The following is a 14,805-nucleotide window of genomic DNA, read 5'->3' as shown; positions in this document are numbered from 1 at the left end:
GGAGGAGGAAGAGGAGCAAGCAGACAGGTACACGACGAGACGGGAAGAGGAGGAGGAGGAGGAGGAGGAGGAGGCACCAAGGTAGCAGATGTTTGGAGTCACGGTTCTTCATGACTTCGAAGACTCACTAACAAACATCGAACTCGGCTTTTTGTACCTCGACTGACCTCAACCTCCCTCCTGCCCCCCTCGCGACCACGGGCAGGCCTTAGGGAGCGGAAGGGCGCGGGAATGGCCTCAATGCTTACCTCTCCTTGGACGCCCTCCCTAGCAGGTGCTCAGAGCGACTGGCAAGATGGAGTCCCAACAACCTGAAAGCCCCGGATGAATGACGTCACAAGATGGCGCCCTAGACTTGGGGTTGCCGAAGGGTTGATAATGCTTGATTTCCACGCCATAGACTAACTTCCAGAGCCTAAGATGGAGTACTATGGGGTTTGGGGGTGTTTTAGTGGGTGTTTGAGGGTCTGGATGGCGTGTGGGAGGCGTGGGGAGGCGTGGAGGCGAGGCAGAACGAGGGCCGTGTCGGGAGGTTCCTGTACGCCCGCTCCATTGTTACCATGTCTCGTATTGATCGCGTATATTGGCGAGGCGAAAGTCCACGGCCCAGACACACACACACGCCCCCACGCCCTCCACGCACGCCGCCAACACGCCCGCCCGCCGCCCAGACCCCGAGGCCGCCCAGAAACGGGTATTAAACAGGTACAAGTTAGGTTGGTTTGTGACTCCTTGCGTTGGGGGGAGGTGCGTGCGTGTGTGCGTGCGTGTGTGTGTGGGCAGAAGACAGTGCGCCACATATCCCTCATAACGATTTTCTGGGCAACATAGCCACATATCACCTCCTTCAGCACATATTCCCTTCCTTTCTCCTTCCCTTCCCTTCCTCTCCCCTTCCCTTCCCTTCGCCTCTCTTAACTCCCTTGGGCCTAAGCAGAAGCGTAAGGTGAAGGAAGGAAGGAAGGAAGGAGGGGAGAGAAGGGGAGATCAAGGTGAGGTAAAGAGAGAGAGGAAGGGGATGGTAGGGGAGAGAAGGGAGGAAAGGAGGAGGAGGAGGAGGAGAGGGAAGGAGGAAAGGTAGGAGAGAAGGAGGAAAAATCTAAGGTGTTCCTCTCCACAAGCTGTCAACATGATGGTAACACTTGTTGGTGTGTGTGTGTGTGTGTGTGTGTGTGTGTGTGTGTGTGTGTGCGTGCGTGTGTGTGTGTGTGTGTGTCCCGTGAGAGACACAGCGCGCGCACATATACACACACACACACACACACACACACACACATACACACACTCGCGCACACACATACATGCATACGTACATACACTCTCTCTCTCTCTCTCTCTCTCTCTCTCTCTCTCCGCTAATCAGACGGATCGATTTTGTGAACCATAACACACACACACACACACACACACACACACACACACACACACACACACACACTATAGCAACATTTATCGAGTTTTTTTGTTTTTTTTTAGGTTATTTTTCCCTCATCGAACGCTATGCCGCCCACGCTGAGCACTTCGTTGTAGGAGGAGGAGGAGGAGGAGGAGGAGGAGGAGGAGGAGGAGGAGGAGGAGGAGGAGGGGAAGGAGGAGGAAGAGGAGGAAGGGGGGGGAGGGCAAAGAGGTCATGCAGGACACGTAAGGATGACGAAAGAGGAGGAGGAGGAGGAGAGAAGAGGAGGGGGAGGTAAGGGGAGGAGGGGAAACAGAAGGAAGAGGAGGAACACAAAGGAAGAACAAACAACAGCAGACCTGCTGGTCCTGACGAGGCTGTTTGTGACAAGCTACACTAACTATCTAATCAAAGGTGGAAGATGAAGGACAGCAAAGGCGAAGGCTCCTCCCCACCCCCCCATCCCTCCACCCAAAGCTGGCAGGAAAGGAAAAAGAACCATGCAGCATGGAAAAACTGCATGGAAATTATGTAGGAGAGAGGAAAGAATTACCATTACTGCTACCACTAACCGGGCGATAAAAGCGGACAAGGACACCAGTATTCGAAAGAACTTAACGTTATTACGACGATAAGCAATATTTTAGTTGCAAATTTTGACACTTTGCAAGTGAGCCCATCATCGATATCATTAACACAAATTAAGAAGAGCATGGGGCCAAGCACTGATCCTTGAGGTACGCCGCTTCTGACATCGAGCCAGTTAGATGTAACACCGTTTAGAACTACTCTCTGTTTCCGCTCAGAGAGCCAGTCCGCAAGCCAATTGTGAGGATGAACCAGGAGGAAGAGAAGGTGAGGAGGAAGGAGGAAGAGCAAGAGGTGGGGACCTTATCAATGCCTTTGAAGAGGAGGATAGGGGAGGAGGAACAGAAAAATATAAGGAAAGGAGGGAGGAAGAGAACAGGAGGGGAAGCAGGAGGAAGAGAAGGGGAGGAGGGGAAGCAGGAGGAAGAGAAGGGGATGGGGAAGAGAAGGGGAGGAGGGGAAGCAGGAGGAAGAGAAGGGGAGGAGGGGAAGCAGGAGGAAGAGAAGGGGAGGAGGGGAAGCAGGGGAAGAGAAGGGGAGGAGGGGAAGCAGGAGGAAGAGAAGGGGGAGGAGGGGAAGCAGGAGGAAGAGAAGGGGAGGAGGGGGAAGCAGGGGAAGAGAAGGGGAGGAGGGGAAGGAGGAGGAAGAGAAGGGGGAGGAGGGGAAGCAGAAGGAAGAGAAGGGGGAGGAGGGGAAGCAGGGGGAAGAGAAGGGGGAGGAGGGGAAGCAGGAGGAAGAGAAGGGGGAGGAGGGGAAGCAGAAGGAAGAGAAGGGGGAGGAGGGGAAGCAGAAGGAAGAGAAGGGGGAGGAGGGGAAGCAGGGGGAAGAGAAGGGGGAGGAGGGGAAGCAGAAGGAAGAGGGGGGAGAGGAAGCAGAAGGAAGAGAAGGGGGAGGAGGGGAAGCAGTAGGAAGAGAAGGGGGAGGACGGGAAGCAGAAGGAAGAGACGGGGGCGGAGGGGAAGCAGGAGGAAGAGAAGGGGGAGGAGGGGAAGCAGGAGGAAGAGAAGGGGGAGGAAGGGAAGCAGGAGGAAGAGAAGGGGGAGGAGGGGAAGCAGAAGGAAGAGAAGGGGGAGGAGGGGAAGCAGGAGGAAGAGAAGGGGGAGGAGGGGAAGGAGGAGGAAGAGACGGTGGAGGAGGGGAAGCAGGAGGAAGAGAAGGGGGAGGAGGGGAAGCAGGAGGAAGAGAAGGGGGAGGAGGGAAGCAGGAGGAAGAGAAGGGAGAGGAGGGGAAGCAGAAGGAAGAGAAGGGGAGGAGGGAAGCAGGAGGAAGAGAAGGGGAGGAAGGGGAAGCAGGAGGATGAGAAGGGGGAGGAGGGGAAGGAGGAGGAAGAGAAGGGGAGGAGGGGAAGAGGAGGAGGGGAAGGGGAGGAGGGGAAGCAGGGGAAGAGAAGGGGAGGGGAAGGAGGAGGAAGAGAAGGGGGAGGAGGGGAAGCAGAAGGAAGAGAAGGGGAAGAGGGAAGCAGGAGGAAGAGAAGGGGAGGAGGGGAAGCAGGAGGAAGAGAAGGGGAGGAGGGGAAGGAAGAGAAGGGGAGGAGGGGAAGGAGGAGGAAGAGAAGGGGGAGGAGGGGAAGCAGAAGGAAGAGAAGGGGGAAGAGGGGAAGCAGGAGGAAGAGAAGGGGGAGGAGGGGAAGCAGTCGGAAGAGAAGGGGAGGAGGGAAGGAGGAGGAAGAGAAGGGGAGGAGGGGAAGGAGTAGGAAGAGAAGGGGAGGAGGGGAAGCAGAAGGAAGAGAAGGGGAGGAGGGAAGCAGGAGGAAGAGAAGGGGGAGGAGGGGAAGCAGAAGGAAGAGAAGGGGGAGGAGGGGAAGCAGAAGGAAGAGACGGGGGAGGAGGGGAAGAGAAGGAGGAAGAGGAGGAAGAGGGGAGGAGGAAGCAGAAGGAAGAGAAGGGGAGGAGGGAAGCAGAAGGAAGAGACGGGGGAGGAGGGTAAGCAGGAGGAAGAGAAAGGGGAGGAAGGGAAGCAGAAGGAATAGAAGGGGAGGAGGGAAGCAGGAGGAAGAGAAGGGGAGGAGGGGAAGCAGGAGGAAGAGAAGGGGAGGAGGGAAGAGGAGGAAGAGAAGGGGAGGAGGGGAAGCAGAAGGAAGAGAAGGGGAGGAGGGAAGCAGGAGGAAGAGACGGGGGAGGTGGGGAAGGAGGAGGAAGAGAAGGGGGAGGAGGGGAAGCAGATGGAAGAGAAGGGGAGGAGGGAAGCAGGAGGAAGAGAAGGGGAGGAGGGAAGCAGGAGGAAGAGATGGGTGAGGAGGGGAAGCAGAAGGAAGAGAAGGGGAGGAGGGGAAGAGAAGGAAGAGAAGGGGAGGAGGGGAAGCAGGAGGAAGAGAAGGGGGAGGAGGGGAAGGAGGAGGAAGAGAAGGGGGAAGAGGGGAAGCAGGAGGAAGAGAAGGGGGAGGAGGGGAAGCAGGAGGAAGAGAAGGGGGAGGAGGGAAGCAGAAGGAAGAGAAGGGGGAGGGGAAGCAGGAAGAGAAGGGAGAGGAGGAAGCAGGAGGAAGAGAAGGGGAGGAGGGGAAGCAGAAGGAAGAGAAGGGGAGGAGGGAAGCAAGGAAGAGAAGGGGAGGAGGGAAGCAGAAGGAAGAGAAGGGGAGGAGGGAAGCAGGGGAAGAGAAGGGGAGGAGGGGCAGAAGGAAGAGAAGGGGAGGAGGAAGCAGGGGGAAGAGAAGGAGGAGGGAAGCAGAAGGAAGAGAAGGGGAGGAGGGGAAGCAGAAGGAAGAGAAGGGGAGGAGGGGAAGCAGGGGAAGAGAAGGGGAGGAGGGGAAGCAGAAGGAAGAGAAGGGGAGGAGGGAAGCAGAAGGAAGAGAAGGGGAGGAGGGAAGCAGAAGGAAGAGAAGGGGGGAAGGGAAGAGGGGAAGAGAAGGGGAGGAGGGGAAGCAGGGGAAGAGAAGGGGAGGAGGGGAAGCAGGAGGAAGAGAAGGGGGAGGAGGGGAAGCAGAAGGAAGAGAAGGGGGAGAAGGGGAAGCAGAAGGAAGAGAAGGGGGAGGAGGGGAAGCAGGAGGAAGAGAAGGGGGAGGAGGGGAAGCAGGGGGAAGAGAAGGGGGAGGAGGGGAAGCAGGAGGAAGAGAAGGGGGAGGAGGGGAAGCAGGAGGAAGAGAAGGGGGAGGAGGGGAAGCAGGAGGAAGAGAAGGGGGAGGAGGGGAAGCAGGAGGAAGAGAAGGGGGAGGAGGGGAAGCAGGAGGAAGAGAAGGGGGAGGAGGGGAAGCAGAAGGAAGAGAAGGGGGAGGAGGGGAAGCAGGAGGAAGAGAAGGGGGAGGAGGGGATGCAGGAGGAAGAGGAGGGGGAGGAGGGGATGCAGGAGGAAGAGGAGGAGGAGGAGGAGGGAAGGATAAATGAAAAAGCAAGATAGAATAAAAAAACTGGACACGCAAAAACGAACAAAGGAAGAAGGAAAAAATAAAAAAGAAAGGAGGAAAGAAAGGAAAGGAGGAAAGAAAGGAAAGGAGGAAAGAAAGGAAAGGAGGAAAGGAGGAAAGAAATGAAATAAGGAAAGAAAGGAAGGAAGGAAATAAAGGAAGGAAGGAAAGAAAGGAAGAAAGGAAAGGAGGAAAGAAAGGAAGGAAGGAAAGAAAGGGAGAAAGGAAAGAAGGAAAGAAAGGAAGGAAAGAAAGGAAGGAAGGAAAGAGAGGAAGGAAGGAAAGAAAGGAAGGAAGGAAAGAAAGGGAGAAAGGAAAGAATGGAAGGAAGGAAAGAAAGGGAGAAAGGAAAGTAGAGAAAGGAAGGAAGGAAAGAAAGGAAGGAAGAAAAGGAAGGAAGGAAAGAAAGGAATGAAGGAAAGAAAGGGAGAAAGGAAAGAAGGAAAGAAAGGGAGAAAGGAAAGAAGGAAAGAAAGGGAGAAAGGAAAGAAGGAAAGAAAGGGAGAAAGGAAAGGAAGAAAGAAAGGGAGAAAGGAAAGTAGAGAAAGGAAGGAAGGAAAGAAAGGAATGAAGGAAAGAAAGGGAGAAAGGAAAGAAGGAAAGAAAGGGAGAAAGGAAAGAAGGAAAGAAAGGGAGAAAGGAAAGAAGGAAAGAAAGGGAGAAAGGAAAGGAAGAAAGAAAGGAAAGAAGGAAAGAAAGGGAGAAAGGAAAGAAGGAAAGAAAGGGAGAAAGGAAAGTAGAGAAAGGAAGGAAGGAAAGAAAGGAAGGAAGAAAAGGAAGGAAGGAAAGAAAGGAATGAAGGAAAGAAAGGGAGAAAGGAAAGAAGGAAAGAAACGAAGAAAGGAAAGAAAAGGAGAAAGGAAAGAAGGAAAGAAAGGAAGGAAAGAAAGGAAGGAAGGAAGGAAAGAAAGGGAGAAAAGAAAGAAGGAAAGAAAGGAAGGAAAGAAAGGAAGGAAGGAAAGAAAGGGAGAAAGGAAAGAAGGAAAGAAAGGAAGGAAAGAAAGGAAGGAAGGAAGGAAAGAAAGGGAGAAAAGAAAGAAGGAAAGAAAGGGAGAAAGGAAAGGAAGAAAGAAAGGAAAGAAGGAAAGAAAGGGAGAAAGGAAAGTAGAGAAAGGAAGGAAGGAAAGAAAGGAATGAAGGAAAGAAAGGGAGAAAGGAAAGAAGGAAAGAAAGGGAGAAAGGAAAGAAGGAAAGAAAGGGAGAAAGGAAAGAAGGAAAGAAAGGGAGAAAGGAAAGGAGGAAAGAAAGGAAGGAAGGAAAGAAAGGGAGAAAGGAAAGGAGGAAAGAAAGGGAGAAAGGAAAGGAGGAAAGAAAGGAAGGAAGGAAAGAAAGGGAGAAAGGAAAGAAGGAAAGAAAGGAAGGAAGGAAAGAAAGGGAGAAAGGAAAGAAGGAAAGAAAGGAAGGAAGGAAAGAAAGGGAGAAAGGAAAGAAGGAAAGAAAGGAAGGAAAGAAAGGAAGGAAGGAAGGAAAGAAAGGGAGAAAAGAAAGAAGGAAAGAAAGGAAGGAAAGAAAGGAAGGAAGGAAGGAAAGAAAGGGAGAAAGGAAAGAAGGAAAGAAAGGAAGGAAAGAAAGGAAGGAAGGAAGGAAAGAAAGGGAGAAAAGAAAGAAGGAAAGAAAGGAAGGAAAGAAAGGAAGGAAGGAAGGAAAGAAAGGGAGAAAGGAAAGAAGGAAAGAAAGGAAGGAAAGAAAGGAAGGAAGGAAGGAAAGAAAGGGAGAAAGGAAAGAAGGAAAGAAAGGAAGGAAAGAAAGGAACAAAGGAAAGAAAAGGAGAAAGGAAAGAAGGAAAGAAAGGAAGGAAAGAAAGGAAGGAAGGAAGGAAAGAAAGGGAGAAAGGAAAGAAGGAAAGGAAGGAAGGAAAGAAAGGAAGAAAGGAAAGAAAAGGAGAAAGGAAAGAAGGAAAGAAAGGAAGGAAAGAAAGGAAGGAAGGAAGGAAAGAAAGGGAGAAAGGAAAAGAGTAAAGAATGGAAGGAAAGTAAAGAAAAGAAAATAACAACAACAATAACAATAAAAAAAAAAAAGGAAACAACGAAACAACAATAAATAATAAAATAAAAAAAATAACAACAATAACAATAAATAACAAATAATAAAATAAAAACAATAATAACGATAATGACAATAAATAAATAAAACAATAAATAAAATAAAATAATAATAACAATAATAAAATAAATAATAAATAACAATAACAATAACAATAACAATAAAAATAAATATAATAACAATAAATAATAATAATAAATAAATAACAATAAAATAAAAAATAAATAACACAATAAATAAATAATAATAACAAATAAAATAAAAAAATAAAAATAAAAATAATAATAAAAATAAAAAAAATAAAAATAAAAATAAAAAAAATAATAATAAAAAATAATAAAAATAAAATAAAATAATAAATCAAAATAATAACAATAAAATAAAACAAATAAATAAAAATAAAAAAAAAATAAATAAAAATAAAAATAAAAAAAAATAAAAATAAAAATAAATATAAATAAATAAATAACAAAAATAAAAATAACAAATAAAACAAAAATAAAATAACAATAAATAACAATAAAAACAAAAATAAATAATAATAAAATAACAACAAATAAATAACAACAATAAATAATAAATAACAATAAAAAAAAATAAAAAAATAACAACAAAAAAAAAAATAACAATAAATAAAACAATAATAATAACAATAAAATAACAATAATAAATAAATAACAATAAATAAATAACAATAAATAAATAATAAATAAAAAATAAAAACAATAACAATAATAAAAATAAAATAAAAATAAATAATTAAATAACAATAAATAACAATAAATAAATAACAACAACAACAATAAAATAAAAAACAAATAACAACAACAATAAATAAAAAAAAATAATAAATAAAACAAATAAAATAAATAAATAACAAAATAACAACAATAACAATAAATAACAATAAAAATAACAAATAACAAATAAATAAATAAACAATAACAACAAATAAATAAAAACAACAATAACAACAATAAATAAAAATAAAAACAATAACAATAACAATAAATAATAAATACAATAAATAACAATAATAAAAATAAAATAACAACAACAATAAATAATAACAATAAAAATAAAATAAAATAATAAATAACAATAACAACAACAACAATAAAATAAATAACAACAATAACAAAACAAAACAAAAAAAAAACAAATAATAACAACAATAAAATAACAATAATAACAACAACAAATAAAATAAAATAAGAACAAGAACAAAAACAAAAACAAAATAAAAAACAAAAACAAAAACAACAACAACAACAACAACAACAACAACAAAACAAAATAACAACAACAACAACAACAACAACAACAATAACAAATAAAACAACGACAACAAATAACAACAAATAAATAACAACAACAACAACAACAACAACAACAACAACAACAACAACAACAACAACAACAACAACAACAACAACAACAACAACAACAACAACAACAAGGGCGAGTCTCGACAACTGTCTCGAGAGGATTATGAAGCAGTGAAAACGAATCCCTGCCTTCTGATTGGACGAGAGAGAGAGAGAGAGAGAGAGAGAGAGAGAGAGAGAGAGAGAGAGAGAGAGAGAGAGAGAGAGAGAGAGAGAGAGAGAAAAAATAAAACAAGAAAAGAGAAAAAAAAAAGGAAGGAGAAAAAAAACATAAATAAAGAGAAAAAATACAAAAAGAATGAAAGAGAAACAGAGAAAAAAATAAAAAGGAAGAGAGAGAGAGAGAGAGAGAGAGAGAGAGAGAGAGAGAGAGAGAGAGAGAGAGAGAGAGAGAGAGAGAGAGAGAGAGAGAGAGAGAGAGAGAGAGAGAGAGAGAGAGAGAGAGAGACCAATTCCCACTCACCATCCCCCTTCTTGTCATCCCCCCCCTCTCTTCCCCCTCCCCCCCTCCCCCTCCTTCCTAACCTAACAGCCCAGTCGTTAAGCATCCCTCGTTACGCATCGTTAGTTCGTACGTACATGTGTTTAAGGGCCACGTGAACGTCTAATTGTCCTTGTTATCACGGACGGAACAAAGTATAACGAGTTTTTATGAGTAAAATTTTTTCACATTTCGGCGTCTAAGTACACAAGTTTTCCAAGGCTTTCGTGGGAGTTTTGGGGCATTTCCAGGGGTAGTTTTGTGACCTTGGTGGTAGTTGAATCATTCTGGTGGGCATTTCCAGGGGTAGTTTTGTGACCTTGGTGGTAGTTGAATCATTCTGGTGGGCATTTCCAGGGGTAGTTTTGTGACCTTGGTGGTAGTTGAATCATTCTGGTGGGCATTTCCAGGGGTAGTTTTGTGCATTTCCAGGGGTAGTTTTGTGACCTTGGTGGTAGTTGAATCATTCTGGTGGCCATTTCCAGGGGTAGTTTTGTGCATTTCCAGAGGTAGTTTTATGACCCTGCTGGTAGTTTTTGGGCATTTCCAGAGGTAGTTTTGTGACTGGTGGTAGTTTTGGGCATTTTCAGGGGTAGTTTTATGACCCTGCTGGTAGTTTGGGGCGTTTCCAGGGGTAGTTTTGTGACCCTGGTGGTAGTTTTGGGCATTTCCAGGGGTAGTGTTATGACCCTGATTGTTGTGGGCATTTCCAGTAGTTTTGTGACCCTGGTGGTAGTTGGATAATTCTGGTGGGCATTTCCAGGGGTAGTTTTGTGACCCTGTTGGTAGTTTTGGGCATTTCCAGGGGTTGTTTTGTGACCCTGATGGTAGTTTAATCATTCTCGTGGGCATTTCCAGGGGTAGTTTTGTGACCCTGGTGGTAGTTTCATCATTCTTTAGCATTTCCAGGGGTACTTTTGTGACCCTATTTTGTATGCATTTCCAGCGGTAGATTTTGTATGCATTTCCAGGGGTAGTTTAGTGACCCTGGTGGTAGTTTAATCATTCTCCTGGGCATTTCCAGGGGTAGTTTTGTGCCCCTGGTTGTAGTTTAGTCATTCTTCTGTACCATGAACCGAAAAACCACTCGTGAAAATGTTTACTCAATCAAGGACGGAATGAATGCGAAGTTAAAAAAATACAAAAAGAAAAACAATGAAAGTAGTATGCTAAAAAATATGAAAAGGAGAAAATATGAAAACGAGAAAATATGAAAACGAGAAAATATGAAAAGGAGAAAATATGAAAACGAGAAAATATGAAAACGAGAAAATATGAAAACGAGAAAATATGAAAACGAGAAAATATGAAAATTAGAAAATATGAAAACGAGAAAATATGAAAAGGAGAAAATATGAAAACGAGAAAATATGAAAATTAGAAAATATGAAAACGAGAAAATATGAAAACGAGAAAATATGAAAACGAGAAAATATGAAAACGAGAAAATATGAAAACGAGAAAATATGAAAACGAGAAAATATGAAAACGAGAAAATATGAAAACGAGAAAATATGAAAACGAGAAAATATGAAAACGAGAAAATATGAAAAGGGCAAAATATGAAAACGAGAAAATATGAAAACGAGAAAATATGAAAACGAGAAAATATGAAAACGAGAAAATATGAAAACGAGAAAAAATGAAAACGAGAAAATATGAAAACGAGAAAATATGAAAATTAGAAAATATGAAAATTAGAAAATATGAAAACGAGAAAATATGAAAATTAGAAAATATGAAAATTAGAAAATATGAAAACGAGAAAATATGAAAAGGAGAAAATATGAAAATTAGAAAATATGAAAATTAGAAAATATGAAAACGAGAAAATATGAAAACGAGAAAATATGAAAACGAGAAAATATGAAAATTAGAAAATATGAAAATTAGAAAATATGAAAACGAGAAAATATGAAAAGGAGAAAATATGAAAATTAGAAAATATGAAAATTAGAAAATATGAAAACGAGAAAATATGAAAATTAGAAAATATGAAAATTAGAAAATATGAAAACGAGAAAATATGAAAACGAGAAAATATGAAAACGAGAAAATATGAAAACGAGAAAATATGAAAACGAGAGAATATGAAAAGGGCAAAATATGAAAAGGAGAAAATATGAAAAGGAGAAAATATGAAAACGAGAAAATATGAAAACGAGAAAATATGAAAACGAGAAAATATGAAAACGAGAAAATATGAAAACGAGAAAATATGAAAAGGAGAAAATATGAAAACGAGAAAATATGAAAATGAGAAAATATGAAAACGAGAAAATATGAAAACGAGAAAATATGAAAACGAGAAAATATGAAAACGAGAAAATATGAAAATTAGAAAATATGAAAATGAGAAAATATGAAAATGAGAAAATATGAAAATGAGAAAATATGAAAATGAGAAAATATGAAAATGAGAAAATATGAAAATGAGAAAATATGAAAATGAGAAAATATGAAAAGGAGAAAATATGAAAAGGAGAAAATATGAAAACAAGAAAATATGAAAATTAGAAAATATGAAAAGGAGAAAATATGAAAAGGAGAAAATATGTAAACGAGAAAATATGAAAACGAGAAAATATGAAAACGAGAAAATATGAAAACGAGAAAATATGAAAATTAGAAAATATGAAAAGGAGAAAATATGAAAAGGAGAAAATATGTAAACGAGAAAATATGAAAACGAGAAAATATGAAAATTAGAAAATATGAAAAGGAGAAAATATGAAAAGGAGAAAGTATGTAAACGAGAAAATATGAAAATTAGAAAATATGAAGAGGAGAAAATATGAAAACGAGAAAATATGAAAATTAGAAAATATGAAAACGAGAAAATATGAAAACGAGAAAATATGAAAAGGACAGAATATGTAAAGGGCAAAGTATGACAAGGACAGAATGAAGGCAAAAAATGGGAAAATACTAAAAAAAATGAAAATATTGCGCTGAAAACATGAGAAAAAAAAAATGTGTTGGTTGTGATTCTGTACGTTAAGGAAAGTAAGTTGAGAATGAAAATGAAGATTAGAATGAGACAATAATCAACTAGCTACACACGCACGCACGCACACACACACACCTACCCCACCCCCTCTCGCCCCCCCTCCCCACTCCTTACACACACACACGTCTTTCCCATTCATTCAAATCCTAACCATCACACACACACACACACACACACACACACACACACACACACACACACACACACACACACACACACACACACGCACACACACACACACGCACACACACACACACACACACACACACACACACGCACACACACACACTCTACCTCTTCTCCTCCAGGTAAACGCTCTCTCCTCACCTTTCTAATCATGCAGCGCCGCCGGGAGACAGGTAAGGCCACAGGTGGAAGCCCCGAGAACGCCCACGCCGCGTCCTGCCTTCACGCCGCCGAGAGGAAGACTGAGAGGAGAGGGAGAGTGGATGAGTTGGTTCGTTGGTCCGTTTGGGGCGGTTCGAGCTTCGTTGCTGCTTCGTTCTGATTCGTCTCGTGTTGAGTGTGCATTGTGACATCTGTGAAGGTTTGGTGTTTGTGTTTCACGGGTAAAATTTGTATATATAAGTAAGAGAATATAGTTTGGATAAAGAAAAGTCTCCATATAGCGTTAATGCGTAGAGGAAATGAGTTTATTCTAAGTGATTCGTGAATAGCGTTGTTGATTCACTTCGGTGTTAGCAACCAATTCACTGTATATAGTTATTGCTTCAAGTTATCATACGAGTCTAGTGATAGTTTTCTTTCTTTTATTACAGCAAAGGGGACAGCTCACGGGTAAAGGCAATAAATAGATTAAATAGACTTCTATGTTCCTGCTCCCCAAACGCGAAAAGTAAAGCGTCCATATTCAAAATCAGAATTTGTACATATTAGTAAGGGAATATAGTTAAGATAAAGAAAAGTCTCCATATAGCGTTAATGCGTAGAGGAAATGGGTTTATTCTAAGTGATTCGTGAATGACGTTGTTGATTCACTTCGGTGTTAGCAAGCAATTCACTGTATATAGTTATTGCTTCAAGTTATAATACGAGTCTAGTGTTAGTTTCCTTTTTTTTTACAGCAAAGGGGACAGCTCACGGGTAAAGGCAATAAATAGATTAAACAGACTTCTATGTTCCTGCTCCCCAAAATCAAAATTTGTATATATTAGTAAGGGAATATAGTTAAGATAAAGAAAAGTATCCATATAGCGTTGATGTGTAGTGGAAATGAGTTTATTCTAAGTGATTCGTGAATGGCGTTGTTGATTCACTTCGGTGTTAGCAAGCAATTCAATGTATGTAGTTATTGCTTCAAGTTATCATACGAGTCTTGTGATAGTTTTCTTTTCTTTTTTACAGCAAAGGGGACAGCTCACGGGCGAAGAACATATTGTAAAACTTATTTGTTCCTGTTCCTCAAAAGCAATAAATAACACGTCCACATTCAAAATCGATTGTAGAGGTGTTTTGATATTTCCCTCTTGAAGGCGAAGAAGTCGTAGGCAGGAGGAAATACAGACGAAGGAAGGCTGGTCGAGAGTTGACCAGCGAAGGGGAGGAAAGAGTGCAGATGCTGATTAACTCTCACAAGTGGATTTTAACCTCTGAAGAAGTTACGGGATTTGCCTCCATATCACTTGCATCAGATGATATTGAAAACATTAATTTGTATCGTTGATTAAGGAGGAAATTAGTTTATTAGCGATTGACAGACGGATGTTAATGGGAATCGTTTATAAGATCTGAACCTGCTGTTTCCAAGTCGAGTGTTTGTTAGATTAGTTTATTAGCGATTGACAGACGGATGTTAATGGGAATCGTCTATAAGATCTGAGCCTGCTGTTTCCAAGTCGAGTGTTTGTTAGATTAGTTTATTAGCGAGTGACAGACGGATGTTAATGGGAAGCGTCTATAAGATCTGAGCCTGCTGTTTCCAAGTCGAGTGTTTGTTAGATTAATTTATTAGAGAGTGACAGACGATGTTAATGGGAAGCGTCTATGAAGATCTGAGCCTGCTGTTTCCAAGTCGAGTGTTTGTTAGATTAATTTATTAGCGAGTGACAGACGGATGTTAATGGGAAGCGTCTATGAAGATCTGAGCCTGCTGTTTCAAGTCGAGTGTTTGATTCGCTAGTGTAGAAAGATGTCTAATTAGATCGTACAAGAAGGAAAAGTTAATTACTGTGTGTGTGTGATTGGTGTTTATGAATATTAGACCCCGAATTTTAAGTTAACCCGGTAGCAGCGGGGATCATGTTTCTTAATGGTCCCTCTAAGCGAGAGAAAAAAAAATCATCCCTCACACAAACCATTTCATAATATATATCAAAGCATTTGTGATCAGATTATGTATCATCTATTTTGGGGGGTTTATACCATGGCACAAATTTGTCCCATCACTGCTACCGGGTTAAGATGAATCTGTTTAAAAGATGCCTTTGTCCCTAACTGCAATAATGAGTTAATAGGAGAATATGATACGACAGACATCAGAGGAACTACGGTATTATGGTTAAATGGAAGTAGACGGGGAGGTGAACGAAACGAGGCGACGAT

The 14,805-nt window shown here is 41.7% G+C and overlaps 1 protein-coding gene across 7 annotated transcripts in view; it reads right to left on the bottom strand.

Moving 5' to 3' along the window:
* Positions 1-12,668, bottom strand: part of LOC126983235 (uncharacterized) — a 212,588-nt gene extending 199,920 nt beyond the window's left edge. For 6 of the 7 annotated variants that reach the window (XR_007735694.1, XR_007735696.1, XR_007735697.1 and 3 more), the window contains exon 1: positions 249-317. The gene's annotated coding sequence lies outside the window, so the exon portion shown is untranslated. Of the gene's footprint in view, positions 1-248; positions 318-12,570 lie in introns of those variants that run through there. The other variant, XM_050835873.1, reaches the window with a different exon arrangement.
* Between the last annotated feature and the right edge of the window lie 2,137 nt (positions 12,669-14,805).

This window comes from Eriocheir sinensis, chromosome 53 (assembly GCF_024679095.1).
Source record: "Eriocheir sinensis breed Jianghai 21 chromosome 53, ASM2467909v1, whole genome shotgun sequence".
Classification (NCBI taxonomy): Eukaryota; Metazoa; Arthropoda; class Malacostraca; order Decapoda; family Varunidae; genus Eriocheir; species Eriocheir sinensis.
The sequence above is the reverse complement of the archived record's forward strand: the minus strand, read 5'-3'. Positions and strand labels throughout refer to the sequence as shown.